General features: G+C 54.7%; 15 non-coding genes and 7 pseudogenes across 15 annotated transcripts; all 22 read right to left on the bottom strand.

The window, feature by feature from the left end:
* Positions 1 to 585: 585 nt before the first annotated feature.
* On the bottom strand, positions 586 to 704 carry LOC126163980 (5S ribosomal RNA). Its single transcript, XR_007535398.1, has one exon. It is a non-coding gene; the product is annotated as a 5S ribosomal RNA (ribosomal RNA).
* An 831-nt stretch (positions 705 to 1,535) lies between these two features.
* Positions 1,536 to 1,654, bottom strand: LOC126163942 (5S ribosomal RNA). Its single transcript, XR_007535362.1, has one exon. It is a non-coding gene; the product is annotated as a 5S ribosomal RNA (ribosomal RNA).
* Positions 1,655 to 2,511: 857 nt separating this feature from the next.
* Positions 2,512 to 2,630, bottom strand: LOC126163971 (5S ribosomal RNA). Its single transcript, XR_007535390.1, has one exon. It is a non-coding gene; the product is annotated as a 5S ribosomal RNA (ribosomal RNA).
* An 840-nt stretch (positions 2,631 to 3,470) lies between these two features.
* LOC126163908 (5S ribosomal RNA) lies at positions 3,471 to 3,589 on the bottom strand. The gene has a single exon (XR_007535329.1). It is a non-coding gene; the product is annotated as a 5S ribosomal RNA (ribosomal RNA).
* An 846-nt stretch (positions 3,590 to 4,435) lies between these two features.
* LOC126164149 (5S ribosomal RNA) lies at positions 4,436 to 4,552 on the bottom strand (annotated as a pseudogene).
* An 856-nt stretch (positions 4,553 to 5,408) lies between these two features.
* On the bottom strand, positions 5,409 to 5,527 carry LOC126163983 (5S ribosomal RNA; annotated as a pseudogene).
* Positions 5,528 to 6,358: 831 nt separating this feature from the next.
* LOC126163943 (5S ribosomal RNA) lies at positions 6,359 to 6,477 on the bottom strand. The gene has a single exon (XR_007535363.1). It is a non-coding gene; the product is annotated as a 5S ribosomal RNA (ribosomal RNA).
* An 857-nt stretch (positions 6,478 to 7,334) lies between these two features.
* Positions 7,335 to 7,453, bottom strand: LOC126163972 (5S ribosomal RNA). The gene has a single exon (XR_007535391.1). It is a non-coding gene; the product is annotated as a 5S ribosomal RNA (ribosomal RNA).
* Positions 7,454 to 8,293: 840 nt separating this feature from the next.
* On the bottom strand, positions 8,294 to 8,412 carry LOC126163904 (5S ribosomal RNA). The gene has a single exon (XR_007535325.1). It is a non-coding gene; the product is annotated as a 5S ribosomal RNA (ribosomal RNA).
* Positions 8,413 to 9,259: 847 nt separating this feature from the next.
* Positions 9,260 to 9,377, bottom strand: LOC126164093 (5S ribosomal RNA; annotated as a pseudogene).
* Positions 9,378 to 10,236: 859 nt separating this feature from the next.
* On the bottom strand, positions 10,237 to 10,355 carry LOC126163981 (5S ribosomal RNA). The gene has a single exon (XR_007535399.1). It is a non-coding gene; the product is annotated as a 5S ribosomal RNA (ribosomal RNA).
* An 850-nt stretch (positions 10,356 to 11,205) lies between these two features.
* Positions 11,206 to 11,324, bottom strand: LOC126163209 (5S ribosomal RNA). Its single transcript, XR_007535176.1, has one exon. It is a non-coding gene; the product is annotated as a 5S ribosomal RNA (ribosomal RNA).
* Positions 11,325 to 12,169: 845 nt separating this feature from the next.
* On the bottom strand, positions 12,170 to 12,288 carry LOC126163221 (5S ribosomal RNA). Its single transcript, XR_007535177.1, has one exon. It is a non-coding gene; the product is annotated as a 5S ribosomal RNA (ribosomal RNA).
* An 854-nt stretch (positions 12,289 to 13,142) lies between these two features.
* On the bottom strand, positions 13,143 to 13,260 carry LOC126164087 (5S ribosomal RNA; annotated as a pseudogene).
* An 847-nt stretch (positions 13,261 to 14,107) lies between these two features.
* LOC126163232 (5S ribosomal RNA) lies at positions 14,108 to 14,226 on the bottom strand. The gene has a single exon (XR_007535178.1). It is a non-coding gene; the product is annotated as a 5S ribosomal RNA (ribosomal RNA).
* Positions 14,227 to 15,083: 857 nt separating this feature from the next.
* Positions 15,084 to 15,201, bottom strand: LOC126164005 (5S ribosomal RNA; annotated as a pseudogene).
* Positions 15,202 to 16,037: 836 nt separating this feature from the next.
* Positions 16,038 to 16,156, bottom strand: LOC126163773 (5S ribosomal RNA). Its single transcript, XR_007535292.1, has one exon. It is a non-coding gene; the product is annotated as a 5S ribosomal RNA (ribosomal RNA).
* An 850-nt stretch (positions 16,157 to 17,006) lies between these two features.
* On the bottom strand, positions 17,007 to 17,125 carry LOC126163785 (5S ribosomal RNA). The gene has a single exon (XR_007535293.1). It is a non-coding gene; the product is annotated as a 5S ribosomal RNA (ribosomal RNA).
* An 857-nt stretch (positions 17,126 to 17,982) lies between these two features.
* Positions 17,983 to 18,100, bottom strand: LOC126164006 (5S ribosomal RNA; annotated as a pseudogene).
* Positions 18,101 to 18,936: 836 nt separating this feature from the next.
* On the bottom strand, positions 18,937 to 19,055 carry LOC126163797 (5S ribosomal RNA). The gene has a single exon (XR_007535294.1). It is a non-coding gene; the product is annotated as a 5S ribosomal RNA (ribosomal RNA).
* Positions 19,056 to 19,915: 860 nt separating this feature from the next.
* On the bottom strand, positions 19,916 to 20,033 carry LOC126164007 (5S ribosomal RNA; annotated as a pseudogene).
* Positions 20,034 to 20,869: 836 nt separating this feature from the next.
* LOC126163808 (5S ribosomal RNA) lies at positions 20,870 to 20,988 on the bottom strand. The gene has a single exon (XR_007535295.1). It is a non-coding gene; the product is annotated as a 5S ribosomal RNA (ribosomal RNA).
* Positions 20,989 to 21,833: the final 845 nt, after the last annotated feature.

Raw genomic sequence — 21,833 nt, forward strand, 5'->3', positions numbered from 1 at the left:
GCGGAGGACGCATCTTGTCCCTGGTGTTCAGCGGAGGGCCTGTGCGGGGTGTGGCAGTGTCGTGCTGGAGGGCCCACTGGTAGCGATGTGGGCTTCCTCGCCTCGCCTCGCCTCGCCTCACACCAGGTGTGTGCGTAGTTTGCAGTGCATTCGCACCATTCCTATCCCTGTCCCTGTCCCCGTCCCGACTTGTCCCGACTTTGCTCGACTGCCGCTCGCTGCCGCTCGGGTCGTGGTCCATATGACAGCGCAAGCACGACAAACGTCTGCGGGACGAGACGAGACGAGACGAGACGAGACGACTAAGGAATAAATTCGTGGTTACAAATCAAATTTGTAACTCTACACTCCTACACAACAATAGGCGGTGACGTATTTCAGAAATCACCTGCCGATTCGTACTGTTTTTTCGTTTTCAAAGTCTTCTTGGCAAACTTGGTTAGCACATTCTCCCTCAAACTGAGTTAATTACTGCATTTTCGTACCATTACAGTAGTTTAAAACGCTTAAGGAAGCATCTTTGTCACAACAGAAAGGTAGTTTGAAAATTGGGCTGGCGACATAACAAAAGAAAAACAGGAAGGGAGCCAGCAGCACCCGGGTTTTCCAGGCGGTCACCCATCCAAGTACTAGCCGGGCCCGATGTTGCTTAACTTCGGTGATCGGACGAGAACCGGTGTATTTATCATGGTATGGCCGTTGGCGCTCAACTAATGTAAGAGTACGGCAGAATTCGCGTTCGGCTTTTCTCCCAACACACAAAATGTTAGTTTTCGGCCGCATTTGACGAAAGCGCTTCCTTCCGCAACCGCCAGTTCCTCGAGGACGGCGCGGGGAGGCGCGCCCGGCGTCCCAGCAGAGTGACAGCCGAATTGGCGGGCGCACCGCCGCGTGTGTGAGACGCACTGCTGCTCGTTGCACCCCCTGTCATTCGCTGGGCGCGTGCAGCCTTCGACACTAGCGGAAGGCGCATCTTGTCCCTGGTGTTCAGCGGAGGGCCTGTGCGGGGTGTGGCAGTGTCGTGCTGGAGGGCCCAATGGTAGCGATATGGGCTTCCTCGCCTCGCCTCGCCTCGCCTCACACCAGGTGTCTGCGTAGTTTGCAGTGCATTCGCACCATTCCTATCCCTGTCCCTGTCCCCGTCCCGACTTGTCCCGACTTTGCACGACTGCCGCTCGCTGCCGCTCGGGTCGTGGTCCATATGACAGCGCAAGCACGACAAACGTCTGCGGGACGAGACGAGACGTGACGACTAAGGAATAAATTCGTGGTTACAAAACAAATTTGGAACTCTACACTCCTACACAACAATAGGCGGTGACGTATTTCAGAAATCACCTGCCGATGCGTACTGTTTTGTCGTTTTCAAAGTCTTCTTGGCAAACTTGGTTAGCACATTCTCCCTCAAACTGAGTTAATTACTGCATTTTCGTACCATTACAGTAGTTTAAAAGGCTTAAGGAAGCATCTTTGTCACAACAGAAAGGTAGTTTGAAAATTGGGCTGGCGACGTAACAAAAAAAAAACGGGAAGGGAGCCAACAGCACCCGGGTTTCCCAGGCGGTCACCCATCCAAGTACTAGCCGGGCCCGATGATGCTTAACTTCGGTGATGGGACGAGAACCGGTGTATTCATCATGGTATGGCCGTTGGCGCTCATCTAATGTAGGAGCACGGCAGAATTCGCGTTCGGCTTTTCTCCCAACACACAAAATGTTAGTTTTCGGCCGCATTTGACGAAAGCGCTTCCTTCCGCAACCGCCAGTTCCTCGAGGACGGCGCTGGGAGGCGCGCCCGGCGTCCCAGCAGAGTGACGGCCGAATTGGCGGGCGCACCGCCGCGTGTGTGAGACGCACTGCTGCTCGTTGCACCCCCTGTCATTCGCTGGGCACGTTCAGCCTTCGACACTAGCGGAGGACGCATCTTTTCCCTGGTGTTCAGCGGAGGGCCTGTGCGGGGTGTGGCAGTGTCGTGCTGGAGGGCCCACTGGTAGCGATGTGGGCTTCCTCGCCGCGCCTCGCTTCGCCTCGCCTCGCCTCGCCTCACACCAGGTGTCTGCGTAGTTTGCAGTGCATTCGCACCATTCCTATCCCTGTCCCTGTCCCCGTCCCGACTTGTCCCGACTTTGCTCGACTGCTGCTCGCTGCCGCTCGGGTCGTGGTCCATATGACAGCGCAAGCACGACAAACGTCTGCGGGTCAAGACGAGACAAGACGAGACGAGACGACTAAGGAATAAATTCGTGGTTACAAATCAAATTTGGAACTCAACACACCTACACAACAATAGGCGGTGACGTATTTCGGAAATCACCTGCCGATTCGTACTGTTTTGTCGTTTTCAAAGTCTTCTTGGCAAACTTGGTTAGCACATTCTCCCTCAAACTGAGTTAATTACTGCATTTTCGTACCATTACAGTAGTTTAAAAGGCTTAAGGAAGCATCTTTGTCACAACAGAAAGGTAGTTTGAAAATTGGGCTGGCGACATAACAAAAAAAAAAACAGGAAGGGAGCCAACATCACCCGGGTTTCCCAGGCGGTCACCCATCCAAGTACTAGCCGGGCCCGATGATGCTTAACTTCGGTGATCGGACGAGAACCGGTGAATTCATCATGATTTGGCCGTTGGCGCTCATCTAATGTAGGAGCACGGCAGAATTCGCGTTCGGCTTTTCTCCCAACACAGAAAATGTTAGTTTTCGGCCGCATTTGACGAAAGCGCTTCCTTCCGCAACCGCCAGTTCCTCGAGGACGGCGCGGGGAGGCGCGCCCGGCGTCCCAGCAGAGTGACGGCCGAACTGGCGGGCGCACCGCCGCGTGTGTGAGACGCACTGCTGCTCGTTGCACCCCCTGTCATTCGCTGGGCGCGTGCAGCCTTCGACACTAGCGGAGGACGCATCTTGTCCCTGGTGTTCAGCGGAGGGCCTGTGCGGGGTGTGGCAGTGTCGTGCTGGAGGGCCCACTGGTAGCGATGTGGGCTTCCTCGCCTCGCCTCGCTTCGCCGCGCCTCACACCAGGTGTCTGCGTAGTTTGCAGTGCATTCGCACCATTCCTATCCCTGTCCCTGTCCCCGTCCCGACCTGTCCCGACTTTGCTCGACTGCCGCTCGCTGCCGCTCGGGTCGTGGTCCATATGACAGCGCAAGCACGACAAACGTCTGCGGGACGAGACGAGACGAGACGAGACGACTAAGGAATAAATTCGTGGTTACACATCAAATTTGGAACTCTACACTCCTACACAACAATAGGCGGTGACGTATTTCAAAAAATACCTGCCGATTCGTACTATTTTGTCGTTTTCATAGTCTTCTTGGCAAACTTGGTTAGCACATTCGCCCTCAAACTGAGTTAATTACTGCATTTTCGTACCATTACAGTAGTTTAAAAGGCTTAAGGAAGCATCTTTGTCACAACAGAAAGGTAGTTTGAAAATTGGGCTGGCGACATAACAAAAAAAAACAGGAAGGGAGCCAGCAGCACCCGGGTTTCCCAGGCGGTCACCCATCCAAGTACTAGCCGGGCCCGATAATGCTTAACTTCGGTGATCGGACGAGAACCGGTGTATTCATAATGGTATGGCCGTTGGCGCTCATCTTATGTAGGAGCACGGCAGAATTCGCGTTCGGCTTTTCTCCCAACACACAAAATGTTAGTTTTCGGCCGCATTTGACGAAAGCGCTTCCTTCCGCAACCGCCAGTTCCTCGAGGACGGCGCGGGGAGGCGCGCCCGGCGTCCCAGCAGAGTGACGGCCGATTGGCGGGCGCACCGCCGCGTGTGTGAGACGCACTGCTGCTCGTTGCACCCCCTGTCATTCGCTGGGTGCGTGCAGCCTTCGACACTAGCGGAGGACGCATCTTGTCCCTGGTGTTCAGCGGAGGGCCTGTGCGGGGTGTGGCAGTGTCGTGCTGGAGGGCCCAATGGTAGCGATATGGGCTTCCTCGCCTCGCCTCGCCTCGCCTCACACCAGGTGTCTGCGTAGTTTGCAGTGCATTCGCACCATTCCTATCCCTGTCCCTGTCCCCGTCCCGACTTGTCCCGACTTTGCTCGACTGGCGCTCGCTGCCGCTCGGGTCGTGGTCCATATGACAGCGCAAGCACGACAAACGGCTGCGGGACGAGACGAGACGAGACGAGACGAGACGACTAAGGAATAAATTCGTGGTTACAAATCAAATTTGGAACTCTACACTCCTACACAACAATAGGCGGTGACGTATTTCAGAAATCACCTGCCGATTCGTACTGTTTTGTCGTTTTCAAAGTCTTCTTGGCAAACTTGGTTAGCACATTCTCCCTCAAACTGAGTTAATTACTGCATTTTCGTACCATTACAGTAGTTTAAAAGGCTTAAGGAAGCATCTTTGTCACAACAGAAAGGTAGTTTGAAAATTGGGCTGGCGACATAACAAAAAAAAAAAAAAAACAGGAAGGGAGCCAACAGCATCCGAGTTCCCGGCGGTCACCCATCCAAGTAATAGCCGGGCCCGATGTTTCTTAACTTCGATGATCGGACGAGAACCGGTGTATTCATCATGGTATGGCCGTTGGCGCTCATCTAATGTAGGAGCACGGCAGAATTCGCGTTCGGCTTTTCTTCCAACACACAAAATGTTAGTTTTCGGCCGCATTTGACGAAAGCGCTTCCTTCCGCAACCGGCAGTTCCTCGAGGACGGCGCGGGGAGGCGCGCCCGGCGTCCCAGCAGAGTGACGGCCGAATTGGCGGGCGCACCGCCGCGTGTGTGAGACGCACTGCTGCTTGTTGCACCCCCTGTCATTCGCTGGGCGCGTGCAGCCTTCGACACTAGCGGAGGACGCATCTTGTCCCTGGTGTTCAGCGGAGGGCCTGTGCGGGGTGTGGCAGTGTCGTGCTGGAGGGCCCACTGGTAGCGATGTGGGCTTCCTCGCCTCGCCTCGCCTCGCCTCGCCTCACCTCGCCTCACACCAGGTGTCTGCGTAGTTTGCAGTGCATTCGCACCATTCCTATCCCTGTCCCTGTCCCCGTCCCGACTTGTCCCGACTTTGCTCGACTGCCGCTCGCTGCCGCTCGGGTCGTGGTCCATATGACAGCGCAAGCACGACAAACGTCTGCGGGACGAGACGAGACGAGACGAGACGAGACGACTAAGGAATAAATTCGTGGTTACAAATCAAATTTGTAACTCTACACTCCTACACAACAATAGGCGGTGACGTATTTCAGAAATCACCTGCCGATTCGTACTGTTTTTTCGTTTTCAAAGTCTTCTTGGCAAACTTGGTTAGCACATTCTCCCTCAAACTGAGTTAATTACTGCATTTTCGTACCATTACAGTAGTTTAAAACGCTTAAGGAAGCATCTTTGTCACAACAGAAAGGTAGTTTGAAAATTGGGCTGGCGACATAACAAAAGAAAAACAGGAAGGGAGCCAGCAGCACCCGGGTTTTCCAGGCGGTCACCCATCCAAGTACTAGCCGGGCCCGATGTTGCTTAAATTCGGTGATCGGACGAGAACCGGTGTATTTATCATGGTATGGCCGTTGGCGCTCAACTAATGTAAGAGTACGGCAGAATTCGCGTTCGGCTTTTCTCCCAACACACAAAATGTTAGTTTTCGGCCGCATTTGACGAAAGCGCTTCCTTCCGCAACCGCCAGTTCCTCGAGGACGGCGCGGGGAGGCGCGCCCGGCGTCCCAGCAGAGTGACAGCCGAATTGGCGGGCGCACCGCCGCGTGTGTGAGACGCACTGCTGCTCGTTGCACCCCCTGTCATTCGCTGGGCGCGTGCAGCCTTCGACACTAGCGGAAGGCGCATCTTGTCCCTGGTGTTCAGCGGAGGGCCTGTGCGGGGTGTGGCAGTGTCGTGCTGGAGGGCCCAATGGTAGCGATATGGGCTTCCTCGCCTCGCCTCGCCTCGCCTCACACCAGGTGTCTGCGTAGTTTGCAGTGCATTCGCACCATTCCTATCCCTGTCCCTGTCCCCGTCCCGACTTGTCCCGACTTTGCACGACTGCCGCTCGCTGCCGCTCGGGTCGTGGTCCATATGACAGCGCAAGCACGACAAACGTCTGCGGGACGAGACGAGACGTGACGACTAAGGAATAAATTCGTGGTTACAAAACAAATTTGGAACTCTACACTCCTACACAACAATAGGCGGTGACGTATTTCAGAAATCACCTGCCGATGCGTACTGTTTTGTCGTTTTCAAAGTCTTCTTGGCAAACTTGGTTAGCACATTCTCCCTCAAACTGAGTTAATTACTGCATTTTCGTACCATTACAGTAGTTTAAAAGGCTTAAGGAAGCATCTTTGTCACAACAGAAAGGTAGTTTGAAAATTGGGCTGGCGACGTAACAAAAAAAAAACGGGAAGGGAGCCAACAGCACCCGGGTTTCCCAGGCGGTCACCCATCCAAGTACTAGCCGGGCCCGATGATGCTTAACTTCGGTGATGGGACGAGAACCGGTGTATTCATCATGGTATGGCCGTTGGCGCTCATCTAATGTAGGAGCACGGCAGAATTCGCGTTCGGCTTTTCTCCCAACACACAAAATGTTAGTTTTCGGCCGCATTTGACGAAAGCGCTTCCTTCCGCAACCGCCAGTTCCTCGAGGACGGCGCTGGGAGGCGCGCCCGGCGTCCCAGCAGAGTGACGGCCGAATTGGCGGGCGCACCGCCGCGTGTGTGAGACGCACTGCTGCTCGTTGCACCCCCTGTCATTCGCTGGGCACGTTCAGCTTTCGACACTAGCGGAGGACGCATCTTTTCCCTGGTGTTCAGCGGAGGGCCTGTGCGGGGTGTGGCAGTGTCGTGCTGGAGGGCCCACTGGTAGCGATGTGGGCTTCCTCGCCGCGCCTCGCTTCGCCTCGCCTCGCCTCGCCTCACACCAGGTGTCTGCGTAGTTTGCAGTGCATTCGCACCATTCCTATCCCTGTCCCTGTCCCCGTCCCGACTTGTCCCGACTTTGCTCGACTGCTGCTCGCTGCCGCTCGGGTCGTGGTCCATATGACAGCGCAAGCACGACAAACGTCTGCGGGTCGAGACGAGACAAGACGAGACGAGACGACTAAGGAATAAATTCGTGGTTACAAATCAAATTTGGAACTCAACACACCTACACAACAATAGGCGGTGACGTATTTCGGAAATCACCTGCCGATTCGTACTGTTTTGTCGTTTTCAAAGTCTTCTTGGCAAACTTGGTTAGCACATTCTCCCTCAAACTGAGTTAATTACTGCATTTTCGTACCATTACAGTAGTTTAAAAGGCTTAAGGAAGCATCTTTGTCACAACAGAAAGGTAGTTTGAAAATTGGGCTGGCGACATAACAAAAAAAAAAACAGGAAGGGAGCCAACATCACCCGGGTTTCCCAGGCGGTCACCCATCCAAGTACTAGCCGGGCCCGATGATGCTTAACTTCGGTGATCGGACGAGAACCGGTGAATTCATCATGATTTGGCCGTTGGCGCTCATCTAATGTAGGAGCACGGCAGAATTCGCGTTCGGCTTTTCTCCCAACACAGAAAATGTTAGTTTTCGGCCGCATTTGACGAAAGCGCTTCCTTCCGCAACCGCCAGTTCCTCGAGGACGGCGCGGGGAGGCGCGCCCGGCGTCCCAGCAGAGTGACGGCCGAACTGGCGGGCGCACCGCCGCGTGTGTGAGACGCACTGCTGCTCGTTGCACCCCCTGTCATTCGCTGGGCGCGTGCAGCCTTCGACACTAGCGGAGGACGCATCTTGTCCCTGGTGTTCAGCGGAGGGCCTGTGCGGGGTGTGGCAGTGTCGTGCTGGAGGGCCCACTGGTAGCGATGTGGGCTTCCTCGCCTCGCCTCGCTTCGCCGCGCCTCACACCAGGTGTCTGCGTAGTTTGCAGTGCATTCGCACCATTCCTATCCCTGTCCCTGTCCCCGTCCCGACCTGTCCCGACTTTGCTCGACTGCCGCTCGCTGCCGCTCGGGTCGTGGTCCATATGACAGCGCAAGCACGACAAACGTCTGCGGGACGAGACGAGACGAGACGAGACGACTAAGGAATAAATTCGTGGTTACACATCAAATTTGGAACTCTACACTCCTACACAACAATAGGCGGTGACGTATTTCAAAAAATACCTGCCGATTCGTACTATTTTGTCGTTTTCATAGTCTTCTTGGCAAACTTGGTTAGCACATTCGCCCTCAAACTGAGTTAATTACAGCATTTTCGTACCATTACAGTAGTTTAAAAGGCTTAAGGAAGCATCTTTGTCACAACAGAAAGGTAGTTTGAAAATTGGGCTGGCGACATAACAAAAAAAAACAGGAAGGGAGCCAGCAGCACCCGGGTTTCCCAGGCGGTCACCCATCCAAGTACTAGCCGGGCCCGATAATGCTTAACTTCGGTGATCGGACGAGAACCGGTGTATTCATCATGGTATGGCCGTTGGCGCTCATCTTATGTAGGAGCACGGCAGAATTCGCGTTCGGCTTTTCTCCCAACACACAAAATGTTAGTTTTCGGCCGCATTTGACGAAAGCGCTTCCTTCCGCAACCGCCAGTTCCTCGAGGACGGCGCGGGGAGGCGCGCCCGGCGTCCCAGCAGAGTGACGGCCGATTGGCGGGCGCACCGCCGCGTGTGTGAGACGCACTGCTGCTCGTTGCACCCCCTGTCATTCGCTGGGTGCGTGCAGCCTTCGACACTAGCGGAGGACGCATCTTGTCCCTGGTGTTCAGCGGAGGGCCTGTGCGGGGTGTGGCAGTGTCGTGCTGGAGGGCCCAATGGTAGCGATATGGGCTTCCTCGCCTCGCCTCGCCTCGCCTCACACCAGGTGTCTGCGTAGTTTGCAGTGCATTCGCACCATTCCTATCCCTGTCCCTGTCCCCGTCCCGACTTGTCCCGACTTTGCTCGACTGGCGCTCGCTGCCGCTCGGGTCGTGGTCCATATGACAGCGCAAGCACGACAAACGTCTGCGGGACGAGACGAGACGAGACGAGACGAGACGACTAAGGAATAAATTCGTGGTTACAAATCAAATTTGGAACTCTACACTCCTACACAACAATAGGCGGTGACGTATTTCAGAAATCACCTGCCGATTCGTACTGTTTTGTCGTTTTCAAAGTCTTCTTGGCAAACTTGGTTAGCACATTCTCCCTCAAACTGAGTTAATTACTGCATTTTCGTACCATTACAGTAGTTTAAAAGGCTTAAGGAAGCATCTTTGTCACAACAGAAAGGTAGTTTGAAAATTGGGCTGGCGACATAACAAAAAAAAAAAAAAAAACAGGAAGGGAGCCAACAGCATCCGAGTTCCCCGGCGGTCACCCATCCAAGTAATAGCCGGGCCCGATGTTTCTTAACTTCGATGATCGGACGAGAACCGGTGTATTCATCATGGTATGGCCGTTGGCGCTCATCTAATGTAGGAGCACGGCAGAATTCGCGTTCGGCTTTTCTTCCAACACACAAAATGTTAGTTTTCGGCCGCATTTGACGAAAGCGCTTCCTTCCGCAACCGGCAGTTCCTCGAGGACGGCGCGGGGAGGCGCGCCCGGCGTCCCAGCAGAGTGACGGCCGAATTGGCGGGCGCACCGCCGCGTGTGTGAGACGCACTGCTGCTTGTTGCACCCCCTGTCATTCGCTGGGCGCGTGCAGCCTTCGACACTAGCGGAGGACGCATCTTGTCCCTGGTGTTCAGCGGAGGGCCTGTGCGGGGTGTGGCAGTGTCGTGCTGGAGGGCCCACTGGTAGCGATGTGGGCTTCCTCGCCTCGCCTCGCCTCGCCTCGCCTCGCCTCACACCAGGTGTCTGCGTAGTTTGCAGTGCATTCGCACCATTCCTATCCCTGTCCCTGTCCCCGTCCCGACTTGTCCCGACTTTGCTCGACTGCCGCTCGCTGCCGCTCGGGTCGTGGTCCATATGACAGCGCAAGCACGACAAACGTCTGCGGGACGAGACGAGACGAGATGAGACGAGACGAGACGACTAAGGAATAAATTCGTGGTTACAAATCAAATTTGGAACTCTACACTCCTACACGACAATAGGCGGTGACGTATTTCAGAAATCACCTGCCGATTCGTACTGTTTTGTCGTTTTCAAAGTCGTCTTGGCAAACTTGGTTAGCACATTCTCCCTCAAACTGAGTTAATTACTGCATTTTCGTACCATTACAGTAGTTTAAAAGGCTTAAGGAAGCATCTTTGTCACAACAGAAAGGTAGTTTGAAAATTGGGCTGGCGACATAACAAAAAAAAAAAAACAGGAAGGGAGCCAGCAGCACCCGGGTTTCCCAGGCGGTCACCCATCCAAGTACTAGCCGGGCCCGATGATGCTTAACTTCGGTGATGGGACGAGATCCGGTGTATTCATCATGGTATGGCCGTTGGCGCTCATCTAATGTAGGAGCACGGCAGAATTCGCGTTCGGCTTTTCTCCCAACACACAAAATGTTAGTTTTCGGCCGCATTTGACGAAAGCGCTTCCTTCCGCAACCGCCAGTTCCTCGAGGACGGCGCGGGGAGGCGCGCCCGGCGTCCCAGCAGAGTGACGGCCGAATTGGCGGGCGCACCGCCGCGTGTGTGAGACGCACTGCTGCTCGTTGTACCCCCTGTCATTCGCTGGGCGCGTGTAGCCTTCGACACTAGCGGAGGACGCATCTTGTCCCTGGTGTTCAGCGGAGGGCCTGTGCGGGGTGTGGCAGTGTCGTGCTGGAGGGCCCACTGGTAGCGATGTGGGCTTCCTCGCCTCGCCTCGCCTCGCCTCGCCTCGCCTCGCCTCACACCAGGTGTCTGCGTAGTTTGCAGTGCATTCGCACCATTCCTATCCCTGTCCCTGTCCCCGTCCCGACTTGTGCCGACTTTGCTCGACTGCCGCTCGCTGCCGCTCGGGTCGTGGTCCATATGACAGCGCAAGCACGACAAACGTCTGCGGGACGAGACGAGACGAGACGAGACGACTAAGGAATAAATTCGTGGTTACACATCAAATTTGGAACTCTACACTCCTACACAACTATAGGCGTTGACGTATTTCAAAAAACACCTGCCGATTCGTACTATTTTGTCGTTTTCAAAGTCTTCTTGGCAAACTTGGTTAGCACATTCGCCCTCAAACTGAGTTAATTACTGCATTTTCGTACCATTACAGTAGTTTAAAAGGCTTAAGGAAGCATCTTTGTCACAACAGAAAGGTAGTTTGAAAATTGGGCTGGCGACATAACAAAAAAAAACAGGAAGGGAGCCAGCAGCACCCGGGTTTCCCAGGCGGTCACCCATCCAAGTACTAGCCGGGCCCGATGATGCTTAACTTCGGTGATCGGACGAGAACCGGTGTATTCATCATGGTATGGCCGTTGGCGCTCATCTAATGTAGGAGCACGGCAGAATTCGCGTTCGGCTTTTCTCCCAACACACAAAATGTTAGTTTTCGGCCGCATTTGACGAAAGCGCTTCCTTCCGCAACCGCCAGTTCCTCGAGGACGGCGCGGGGAGGCGCGCCCGGCGTCCCAGCAGAGTGACGGCCGATTGGCGGGCGCACCGCCGCGTGTGTGAGACGCACTGCTGCTCGTTGCACCCCCTGTCATTCGCTGGGTGCGTGCAGCCTTCGACACTAGCGGAGGACGCATCTTGTCCCTGGTGTTCAGCGGAGGGCCTGTGCGGGGTGTGGCAGTGTCGTGCTGGAGGGCCCACTGGTAGCGATGTGGGCTTCCTCGCCTCGCCTCGCCTCGCCTCGCCTCGACTCACACCAGGTGTCTGCGTAGTTTGCAGTGCATTCGCACCATTCCTATCCCTGTCCCTGTCCCCGTCCCGACCTGTCCCGACTTTGCTCGACTGCCGCTCGCTGCCGCTCGGGTCGTGGTCCATATGACAGCGCAAGCACGACAAACGTCTGCGGGACGAGACGAGACGAGACGAGACGACTAAGGAATAAATTCGTGGTTACACATCAAATTTGGAACTCTACACTCCTACACAACAATAGGCGGTGACGTATTTCAAAAAATACCTGCCGATTCGTACTATTTTGTCGTTTTCAAAGTCTTCTTGGCAAACTTGGTTAGCACATTCGCCCTCAAACTGAGTTAATTACTGCATTTTCGTACCATTACAGTAGTTTAAAAGGCTTAAGGAAGCATCTTTGTCACAACAGAAAGGTAGTTTGAAAATTGGGCTGGCGACATAACAAAAAAAAAACAGGAAGGGAGCCAGCAGCACCCGGGTTTCCCAGGCGGTCACCCATCCAAGTACTAGCCGGGCCCGATGATGCTTAACTTCGGTGATCGGACGAGAACCGGTGTATTCATCATGGTATGGCCGTTGGCGCTCATCTAATGTAGGAGCACGGCAGAATTCGCGTTCGGCTTTTCTCCCAACACACAAAATGTTAGTTTTCGGCCGCATTTGACGAAAGCGCTTCCTTCCGCAACCGCCAGTTCCTCGAGGACGGCGCGGGGAGGCGCGCCCGGCGTCCCAGCAGAGTGACGGCCGATTGGCGGGCGCACCGCCGCGTGTGTGAGACGCACTGCTGCTCGTTGCACCCCCTGTCATTCGCTGGGTGCGTGCAGCCTTCGACACTAACGGAGGACGCATCTTGTCCCTGGTGTTCAGCGGTGGGCCTGTGCGGGGTGTGGCAGTGTCGTGCTGGAGGGCCCACTGGTAGCGATGTGGGCTTCCTCGCCTCGCCTCGCCTCGCCTCGCCTCGACTCACACCAGGTGTCTGCGTAGTTTGCAGTGCATTCGCACCATTCCTATCCCTGTCCCTGTCCCCGTCCCGACTTGTGCCGACTTTGCTCGACTGCCGCTCGCTGCCGCTCGGGTCGTGGTCCATATGACAGCGCAAGCACGACAAACGTCTGCGGGACGAGACGAGACGAGACGAGACGAGACGACTAAGGAATAAATTCGTGGTTACAAATCAAATTTGGAACTCTACACTCCTACACAACAATAGGCGGTGACGTATTTCAGAAATCACCTGCCGATTCGTACTGTTTTGTCGTTTTCAAAGTCTTCTTGGCAAACTTGGTTAGCACATTCTCCCTCAAACTGAGTTATTTACTGCATTTTCGTACCATTACAGTAGTTTAAAAGGCTTAAGGAAGCATCTTTGTCACAACAGAAAGGTAGTTTGAAAATTGGGCTGGCGACATAACAAAAAAAAAAAAAACAGGAAGGGAGCCAACAGCATCCGAGTTCCCCGGCGGTCACCCATCCAAGTAATAGCCGGGCCCGATGTTTCTTAACTTCGGTGATCGGACGAGAACCGGTGTATTCATCATGGTATGGCCGTTGGCGCTCATCTAATGTAGGAGCACGGCAGAATTCGCGTTCGGCTTTTCTTCCAACACACAAAATGTTAGTTTTCGGCCGCATTTGACGAAAGCGCTTCCTTCCGCAACCGGCAGTTCCTCGAGGACGGCGCGGGGAGGCGCGCCCGGCGTCCCAGCAGAGTGACGGCCGAATTGGCGGGCGCACCGCCGCGTGTGTGAGACGCACTGCTGCTTGTTGCACCCCCTGTCATTCGCTGGGCGCGTGCAGCCTTCGACACTAGCGGAGGACGCATCTTGTCCCTGGTGTTCAGCGGAGGGCCTGTGCGGGGTGTGGCAGTGTCGTGCTGAAGGGCCCACTGGTAGCGATGTGGGCTTCCTCGCCTCGCCTCGCCTCGCCTCGCCTCGCCTCACACCAGGTGTCTGCGTAGTTTGCAGTGCATTCGCACCATTCCTATCCCTGTCCCTGTCCCCGTCCCGACTTGTGCCGACTTTGCTCGACTGCCGCTCGCTGCCGCTCGGGTCGTGGTCCATATGACAGCGCAAGCACGACAAACGTCTGCGGGACGAGACGAGACGAGACGAGACGACTAAGGAATAAATTCGTGGTTACACATCAAATTTGGAACTCTACACTCCTACACAACTATAGGCGTTGACGTATTTCAAAAAACACCTGCCGATTCGTTCTATTTTGTCGTTTTCAAAGTCTTCTTGGCAAACTTGGTTAGCACATTCGCCCTCAAACTGAGTTAATTACTGCATTTTCGTACCATTACAGTAGTTTAAAAGGCTTAAGGAAGCATCTTTGTCACAACAGAAAGGTAGTTTGAAAATTGGGCTGGCGACATAACAAAAAAAAAAACAGGAAGGGAGCCAGCAGCACCCGGGTTTCCCAGGCGGTCACCCATCCAAGTACTAGCCGGGCCCGATGATGCTTAACTTCGGTGATCGGACGAGAACCGGTGTATTCATCATGGTATGGCCGTTGGCGCTCATCTAATGTAGGAGCACGGCAGAATTCGCGTTCGGCTTTTCTCCCAACACACAAAATGTTAGTTTTCGGCCGCATTTGACGAAAGCGCTTCCTTCCGCAACCGCCAGTTCCTCGAGGACGGCGCGGGGAGGCGCGCCCGGCGTCCCAGCAGATTGACGGCCGATTGGCGGGCGCACCGCCGCGTGTGTGAGACGCACTGCTGCTCGTTGCACCCCCTGTCATTCGCTGGGTGCGTGCAGCCTTCGACACTAGTGGAGGACGCATCTTGTCCCTGGTGTTCAGCGGAGGGCCTGTGCGGGGTGTGGCAGTGTCGTGCTGGAGGGCCCACTGGTAGCGATGTGGGCTTCCTCGCCTCGCCTCGCCTCGCCTCGCCTCGACTCACACCAGGTGTCTGCGTAGTTTGCAGTGCATTCGCACCATTCCTATCCCTGTCCCTGTCCCCGTCCCGACTTGTCCCGACTTTGCTCGACTGGCGCTCGATGCCGCTCGGGTCGTGGTCCATATGACAGCGCAAGCACGACAAACGTCTGCGGGACGAGACGAGACGAGACGAGACGAGACGACTAAGGAATAAATTCGTGGTTACAAATCAAATTTGGAACTCTACACACCTACACAACAATAGGCGGTGACGTATTTCAGAAATCACCTGCCGATTCGTACTGTTTTGTCGTTTTCAAAGTCTTCTTGGCAAACTTGGTTAGCACATTCTCCCTCAAACTGAGTTAATTACTGCATTTTCGTACCATTACAGTAGTTTAAAAGGCTTAAGGAAGCATCTTTGTCACAACAGAAAGGTAGTTTGAAAATTGGGCTGGCGACATAACAAAAAAAAAAAAAAAAACAGGAAGGGAGCCAATAGCATCCGAGTTCCCCGGCGGTCACCCATCCAAGTACTAGCCGGGCCCGATGTTTCTTAACTTCGGTGATCGGACGAGAACCGGTGTATTCATCATGGTATGGCCGTTGGCGCTCATCTAATGTAGGAGCACGGCAGAATTCGCGTTCGGCTTTTCTCCCAACACACAAAATGTTAGTTTTCGGCTGCATTTGACGAAAGCGCTTCCTTCCGCAACCGCCAGTTCCTCGAGGACGGCGCGGGGAGGCGCGCCCGGCGTCCCAGCAGAGTGACGGCCGAATTGGCGGGCGCACCGCCGCGTGTGTGAGACGCACTGCTGCTCGTTGCACCCCCTGTCATTCGCTGGGCGCGTGCAGCCTTCGACACTAGCGGAGGACGCATCTTGTCCCTGGTGTTCAGCGGAGGGCCTGTGCGGGGTGTGGCAGTGTCGTGCTGGAGGGCCCACTGGTAGCGATGTGGGCTTCCTCGCCTCGCCTCGCCTCGCCTCACACCAGGTGTCTGCGTAGTTTGCAGTGCATTCGCACCATTCCTATCCCTGTCCCTGTCCCCGTCCCGACTTGTCCCGACTTTGCTCGACTGCCGCTCGCTGCCGCTCGGGTCGTGGTCCATATGACAGCGCAAGCACGACAAACGTCTGCGGGACGAGACGAGACGAGACGAGACGACTAAGGAATAAATTCGTGGTTACACATCAAATTTGGAACTCTACACTCCTACACAACAATAGGCGGTGACGTATTTCAAAAAACACCTGCCGATTCGTACTATTTTGTCTTTTTCAAAGTCTTCTTGGCAAACTTGGTTAGCACATTCGCCCTCAAACTGAGTTAATTACTGCATTTTCGTACCATTACAGTAGTTTAAAAGGCTTAAGGAAGCATCTTTGTCACAACAGAAAGGTAGTTTGAAAATTGGGCTGGCGACATAACAAAAAAAAAACAGGAAGGGAGCCAGCAGCACCTGGGTTTCCCAGGCGGTCACCCATCCAAGTACTAGCCGGGCCCGATGATGCTTAACTTCGGTGATCGGACGGGAACCTGTGTATTCATCATGGTATGGCCGTTGGCGCTCATCTAATGTAGGAGCACGGCAGAATTCGCGTTCGGCTTTTCTCCCAACACACAAAATGTTAGTTTTCGGCCGCATTTGACGAAAGCGCTTCCTTCCGCAACCGCCAGTTCCTCGAGGACGGCGCGGGGAGGCGCGCCCGGCGTCCCAGCAGAGTGACGGCCGATTGGCGGGCGCACCGCCGCGTGTGTGAGACGCACTGCTGCTCGTTGCACCCCCTGTCATTCGCTGGGTGCGTGCAGCCTTCGACACTAGCGGAGGACGCATCTTGTCCCTGGTGTTCAGCGGAGGGCCTGTGCGGGGTGTGGCAGTGTCGTGCTGGAGGGCCCACTGGTAGCGATGTGGGCTTCCTCGCCTCGCCTCGCCTCGCCTCGCCTCACCTCGCCTCACACCAGGTGTCTGCGTAGTTTGCAGTGCATTCGCACCATTCCTATCCCTGTCCCTGTCCCCGTCCCGACTTGTCCCGACTTTGCTCGACTGCCGCTCGCTGCCGCTCGGGTCGTGGTCCATATGACAGCGCAAGCACGACAAACGTCTGCGGGACGAGACGAGACGAGACGAGACGACTAAGGAATAAATTCGTGGTTACACATCAAATTTGGAACTCTACACTCCTACACAACAATAGGCGGTGACGTATTTCAAAAAACACCTGCCGATTCGTACTATTTTGTCGTTTTCAAAGTCTTCTTGGCAAACTTGGTTAGCACATTCGCCCTCAAACTGAGTTAATTACTGCATTTTCGTACCATTACAGTAGTTTAAAAGGCTTAAGGAAGCATCTTTGTCACAACAGAAAGGTAGTTTGAAAATTGGGCTGGCGACATAACAAAAAAAAAACAGGAAGGGAGCCAGCAGCACCTGGGTTTCCCAGGCGGTCACCCATCCAAGTACTAGCCGGGCCCGATGATGCTTAACTTCGGTGATCGGACGGGAACCTGTGTATTCATCATGGTATGGCCGTTGGCGCTCATCTAATGTAGGAGCACGGCAGAATTCGCGTTCGGCTTTTCTCCCAACACACAAAATGTTAGTTTTCGGCCGCATTTGACGAAAGCGCTTCCTTCCGCAACCGCCAGTTCCTCGAGGACGGCGCGGGGAGGCGCGCCCGGCGTCCCAGCAGATTGACGGCCGATTGGCGGGCGCACCGCCGCGTGTGTGAGACGCACTGCTGCTCGTTGCACCCCCTGTCATTCGCTGGGTGCGTGCAGCCTTCGACACTAGTGGAGGACGCATCTTGTCCCTGGTGTTCAGCGGAGGGCCTGTGCGGGGTGTGGCAGTGTCGTGCTGGAGGGCCCACTGGTAGCGATGTGGGCTTCCTCGCCTCGCCTCGCCTCGCCTCGCCTCGACTCACACCAGGTGTCTGCGTAGTTTGCAGTGCATTCGCACCATTCCTATCCCTGTCCCTGTCCCCGTCCCGACTTGTCCCGACTTTGCTCGACTGGCGCTCGATGCCGCTCGGGTCGTGGTCCATATGACAGCGCAAGCACGACAAACGTCTGCGGGACGAGACGAGACGAGACGAGACGAGACGACTAAGGAATAAATTCGTGGTTACAAATCAAATTTGGAACTCTACACACCTACACAACAATAGGCGGTGACGTATTTCAGAAATCACCTGCCGATTCGTACTGTTTTGTCGTTTTCAAAGTCTTCTTGGCAAACTTGGTTAGCACATTCTCCCTCAAACTGAGTTAATTACTGCATTTTCGTACCATTACAGTAGTTTAAAAGGCTTAAGGAAGCATCTTTGTCACAACAGAAAGGTAGTTTGAAAATTGGGCTGGCGACATAACAAAAAAAAAAAAAAAAACAGGAAGGGAGCCAATAGCATCCGAGTTCCCCGGCGGTCACCCATCCAAGTACTAGCCGGGCCCGATGTTTCTTAACTTCGGTGATCGGACGAGAACCGGTGTATTCATCATGGTATGGCCGTTGGCGCTCATCTAATGTAGGAGCACGGCAGAATTCGCGTTCGGCTTTTCTCCCAACACACAAAATGTTAGTTTTCGGCTGCATTTGACGAAAGCGCTTCCTTCCGCAACCGCCAGTTCCTCGAGGACGGCGCGGGGAGGCGCGCCCGGCGTCCCAGCAGAGTGACGGCCGAATTGGCGGGCGCACCGCCGCGTGTGTGAGACGCACTGCTGCTCGTTGCACCCCCTGTCATTCGCTGGGCGCGTGCAGCCTTCGACACTAGCGGAGGACGCATCTTGTCCCTGGTGTTCAGCGGAGGGCCTGTGCGGGGTGTGGCAGTGTCGTGCTGGAGGGCCCACTGGTAGCGATGTGGGCTTCCTCGCCTCGCCTCGCCTCGCCTCACACCAGGTGTCTGCGTAGTTTGCAGTGCATTCGCACCATTCCTATCCCTGTCCCTGTCCCCGTCCCGACTTGTCCCGACTTTGCTCGACTGCCGCTCGCTGCCGCTCGGGTCGTGGTCCATATGACAGCGCAAGCACGACAAACGTCTGCGGGACGAGACGAGACGAGACGAGACGACTAAGGAATAAATTCGTGGTTACACATCAAATTTGGAACTCTACACTCCTACACAACAATAGGCGGTGACGTATTTCAAAAAACACCTGCCGATTCGTACTATTTTGTCTTTTTCAAAGTCTTCTTGGCAAACTTGGTTAGCACATTCGCCCTCAAACTGAGTTAATTACTGCATTTTCGTACCATTACAGTAGTTTAAAAGGCTTAAGGAAGCATCTTTGTCACAACAGAAAGGTAGTTTGAAAATTGGGCTGGCGACATAACAAAAAAAAAACAGGAAGGGAGCCAGCAGCACCTGGGTTTCCCAGGCGGTCACCCATCCAAGTACTAGCCGGGCCCGATGATGCTTAACTTCGGTGATCGGACGGGAACCTGTGTATTCATCATGGTATGGCCGTTGGCGCTCATCTAATGTAGGAGCACGGCAGAATTCGCGTTCGGCTTTTCTCCCAACACACAAAATGTTAGTTTTCGGCCGCATTTGACGAAAGCGCTTCCTTCCGCAACCGCCAGTTCCTCGAGGACGGCGCGGGGAGGCGCGCCCGGCGTCCCAGCAGAGTGACGGCCGATTGGCGGGCGCACCGCCGCGTGTGTGAGACGCACTGCTGCTCGTTGCACCCCCTGTCATTCGCTGGGTGCGTGCAGCCTTCGACACTAGCGGAGGACGCATCTTGTCCCTGGTGTTCAGCGGAGGGCCTGTGCGGGGTGTGGCAGTGTCGTGCTGGAGGGCCCACTGGTAGCGATGTGGGCTTCCTCGCCTCGCCTCGCCTCGCCTCGCCTCACCTCGCCTCACACCAGGTGTCTGCGTAGTTTGCAGTGCATTCGCACCATTCCTATCCCTGTCCCTGTCCCCGTCCCGACTTGTCCCGACTTTGCTCGACTGCCGCTCGCTGCCGCTCGGGTCGTGGTCCATATGACAGCGCAAGCACGACAAACGTCTGCGGGACGAGACGAGACGAGACGAGACGACTAAGGATTAAATTCGTGGTTACAAATCAAATTTGGAACTCTACACTCCTACACAACAATAGGCGGTGACGTATTTCAGAAATCACCTGCCGATTCGTACTGTTTTGTCGTTTTCAAAGTCTTCTTGGCAAACTTGGTTAGCACATTCTCCCTCAAACTGAGTTAATTACTGCATTTTCGTACCATTACAGTAGTTTAAAAGGCTTAAGGAAGCATCTTTGTGACAACAGAAAGGTAGTTTGAAAATTGGGCTGGCGACATAACAAAAAAAAAAAAAAAAAAAACAGGAAGGGAGCCAATAGCATCCGAGTTCCCCGGCGGTCACCCATCCAAGTACTAGCCGGGCCCGATGTTTCTTAACTTCGGTGATCGGACGAGAACCGGTGTATTCATCATGGTATGGCCGTTGGCGCTCATCTAATGTAGGAGCACGGCAGAATTCGCGTTCGGCTTTTCTCCCAACACACAAAATGTTAGTTTTCGGCCGCATTTGACGAAAGCGCTTCCTTCCGCAACCGCCAGTTCCTCGAGGACGGCGCGGGGAGGCGCGCCCGGCGTCCCAGCAGAGTGACGGCCGAATTGGCGGGCGCACCGCCGCGTGTGTGAGACGCACTGCTGCTCGTTGCACCCCCTGTCATTCGCTGGGCGCGTGCAGCCTTCGACACTAGCGGAGGACGCATCTTGTCCCTGGTGTTCAGCGGAGGGCCTGTGCGGGGTGTGGCAGTGTCGTGCTGGAGGGCCCACTGGTAGCGATGTGGGCTTCCTCGCCTCGCCTCGCCTCGCCTCACACCAGGTGTCTGCGTAGTTTGCAGTGCATTCGCACCATTCCTATCCCTGTCCCTGTCCCCGTCCCGACTTGTCCCGACTTTGCTCGACTGCCGCTCGCTGCCGCTCGGGTCGTGGTCCATATGACAGCGCAAGCACGACAAACGTCTGCGGGACGAGACGAGACGAGACGAGACGACTAAGGAATAAATTCGTGGTTACACATCAAATTTGGAACTCTACACTCCTACACAACAATAGGCGGTGACGTATTTCAAAAAACACCTGCCGATTCGTACTATTTTGTCGTTTTCAAAGTCTTCTTGGCAAACTTGGTTAGCACATTCGCCCTCAAACTGAGTTAATTACTGCATTTTCGTACCATTACAGTAGTTTAAAAGGCTTAAGGAAGCATCTTTGTCACAACAGAAAGGTAGTTTGAAAATTGGGCTGGCGACATAACAAAAAAAAAACAGGAAGGGAGCCAGCAGCACCTGGGTTTCCCAGGCGGTCACCCATCCAAGTACTAGCCGGGCCCGATGATGCTTAACTTCGGTGATCGGACGGGAACCTGTGTATTCATCATGGTATGGCCGTTGGCGCTCATCTAATGTAGGAGCACGGCAGAATTCGCGTTCGGCTTTTCTCCCAACACACAAAATGTTAGTTTTCGGCCGCATTTGACGAAAGCGCTTCCTTCCGCAACCGCCAGTTCCTCGAGGACGGCGCGGGGAGGCGCGCCCGGCGTCCCAGCAGAGTGACGGCCGATTGGCGGGCGCACCGCCGCGTGTGTGAGACGCACTGCTGCTCGTTGCACCCCCTGTCATTCGCTGGGTGCGTGCAGCCTTCGACACTAGCGGAGGACGCATCTTGTCCCTGGTGTTCAGCGGAGGGCCTGTGCGGGGTGTGGCAGTGTCGTGCTGGAGGGCCCACTGGTAGCGATGTGGGCTTCCTCGCCTCGCCTCGCCTCGCCTCGCCTCACCTCGCCTCACACCAGGTGTCTGCGTAGTTTGCAGTGCATTCGCACCATTCCTATCCCTGTCCCTGTCCCCGTCCCGACTTGTCCCGACTTTGCTCGACTGCCGCTCGCTGCCGCTCGGGTCGTGGTCCATATGACAGCGCAAGCACGACAAACGTCTGCGGGACGAGACGAGACGAGACGAGACGACTAAGGATTAAATTCGTGGTTACAAATCAAATTTGGAACTCTACACTCCTACACAACAATAGGCGGTGACGTATTTCAGAAATCACCTGCCGATTCGTACTGTTTTGTCGTTTTCAAAGTCTTCTTGGCAAACTTGGTTAGCACATTCTCCCTCAAACTGAGTTAATTACTGCATTTTCGTACCATTACAGTAGTTTAAAAGGCTTAAGGAAGCATCTTTGTGACAACAGAAAGGTAGTTTGAAAATTGGGCTGGCGACATAACAAAAAAAAAAAAAA

The sequence above is a fragment of the Schistocerca cancellata genome, chromosome 2, assembly GCF_023864275.1.
Source record: "Schistocerca cancellata isolate TAMUIC-IGC-003103 chromosome 2, iqSchCanc2.1, whole genome shotgun sequence".
NCBI classification, from domain to species: Eukaryota; Metazoa; Arthropoda; class Insecta; order Orthoptera; family Acrididae; genus Schistocerca; species Schistocerca cancellata.